Raw genomic sequence first — 2,500 nt, forward strand, 5'->3', positions numbered from 1 at the left:
TCACTTCTCGAGTAAAAGGGTTGAATGTGTGATATGAGGAAGAGAAGTTTGCAGGAAGAAATACAGATAAGACAGATAAATGATGGACTCGGACTCGTTGACCTTTTTCCTCTGGTACACGTCCCCACATTTTTGAATCGAATGTTGGGAGAAATATCGGGGTCGAAGCAGGGGGTTGTTATGTCCTGAGTGTCTACTTTTATATGAGCCTTATATTAACAGCACTGAGTGAGACATGACGAAGAAGAAAAAAAAAAGAATTCAAATTCTACCACAATTTCTGTTTTTCATTTGTTTGTCATAGCCTGCACAATGAAACACCGAGTCCGAGTCTTTCACCTCTGCTGTAAATTACAGGAGGCTCAGCCTTGTGTGCTGAATCATCACCGCGCGGACGCTACACACCGACACACATCAAAGTTGTGGCTGCCTGCTAAACGCCAGTCTGCACAGTGTGTGTTTGTGGAGCTGATCTCCTCATAATGACGCGTCAGTTGTTGTGCTGTCGTGGGTCCACTTCCACCGTGGGATCTGTTCTTCTGTGGAGAAACAGGCTCCAATCTTTATGTTGAATGTTACAGATAAAAATACACAAAATACAGCAATACACTCACACGAAATACACAAAATACAGCAATAAAAATACACAACATACAGCAATAAAAATACACAAAATACAGCAATAAAAATAGACAACATACAGCAACACACACACAAAATACAGCAAAAAGTAATACACAAAATAGAGCAATAAAAATACACAAAATACAGCAATACACACACTTCTTCTTTCGGCTTTTCCCTTCAGGGGTCGCCACAGCGAATACAGCAATACACACACAAAATACACAAAATACAGCAATAAAAATACACAAAATACAGCAATAAGTAATACAAAATACACAAAACTCACAACACAAAAAAATGTACAGATATACTACAAAAACAGAAAAATATAGAGTAATGCAAAATACACACAAAGATACACAAAAGACAGAAATACACAAAATAGAATTGCGTTGGAAATAAAATATATGCGTTTAAGGACATTTGTTTGTTTGCTCGTTTGTATTTGGTCGTCTCGGGTGGGCGGGGCTTAAACAAGGGCGGCTTGATTAATATATCACATATATAACATATAGCTTTGAGATCAAATGCAGAATAAAATACAGAAGGCAGTAATACACACAAAACTACACAAATACAGGTTAGAAATATCTGCTGCTACTTTATATAACGTCCAGAAAATAGATTTGTTGAATTTCAATTTGAATTCAAAATAAAAAATGAAAAACAAATCAACTGCTTCTAAAAAAAAAATAAAAGGAATAAAAGCTTTCACATTGTGACCTTATTGATAATGATTTTGGATATTACACGATGAGATATTACCGAATTTTAAAATGAAAAGAAATTGAAAAAATGTTAGACAAACGAGATATTTAACCGAGAAAGCACATGTTGTTTCGTTCCAATGGCAACATGATAAAAATATTGATTGGTTGTGATGAACATGTTGTGTCTTTATCCCATTGTTGTGAGTGTAGTCAGGGTGTGTAGAGTGTCGTTTTTGTTTTATTTTGAATTCATCTCTACGTACAAACTTCTGTCTGGATCTAAAGCAGTGATTCACATCCCCTGCTTTCCACATGACCCGGTGTTGTGTTACAGACACCTTTTGTCCAAGCCTCCTATTACGCCGCTCTAAATATAGCCACGGATTGTGTGTGCGCCGGTGTATGCCGTCCCTCCCTGCAGCTACGGGCCACGGCTAATAAAGCAGAAAGGAACAAACAGAGAGAGGATGACGTCAGGACGGAGTGATAGAGTGACAGAGTGAGAGTTTTCGGCTTCTCGGCTGCTCACGGTGCTTCCCCTCTGACACACTAGAACATCTGTCAGTCATTTTAACAATCGTCGTCTTCTTTTACCATCCAAACAAACGCCACAGTGATGTAGTAAGTACAGACTACACAATAATCTGTGTGTAATCCTAAACACACTTTTCTCTCATGTCTCAATGTACGTTTCTGAATGTAAAAGTCTACCCGTAACTGTGATGATGACACAGTGAGGAAAGTATAAAATCTGAGGCGCAAGGCGAATTTGTTTAGCCATTAGCAAACATCGTGTCACGTTACACACGGCTCCTACTGGTTACACGTTAATTACAGAGGATGTGCGCATACACACGTGCCATATATGACCACCGGATGTGTCACCTTCATCTCTGTAGAAGTCTGCGACAGCATGCTTAGGAGGATTTCGCTAATTTGTTAACGGTAAGAGGTTACATACGACTGCCATAAGTTAGCATAAAGCCTTCGCTAATACCAGGTGGAGATCAGCATGAAAACAAGCACGCAAGTTGCAAATTGATCTATTAGTGTTAGAGAGGGATGTTAGCGGATGATGTTTCTGATGCTAAACGTCGTAGCTGCTTTAAAAACTGAAGATGTCGGATTAATGTTTTGGAAGGTTATGAGATCAGATCTTAAGG

Source organism: Tachysurus fulvidraco, chromosome 1, assembly GCF_022655615.1.
Source record: "Tachysurus fulvidraco isolate hzauxx_2018 chromosome 1, HZAU_PFXX_2.0, whole genome shotgun sequence".
NCBI classification, from domain to species: domain Eukaryota; kingdom Metazoa; phylum Chordata; class Actinopteri; order Siluriformes; family Bagridae; genus Tachysurus; species Tachysurus fulvidraco.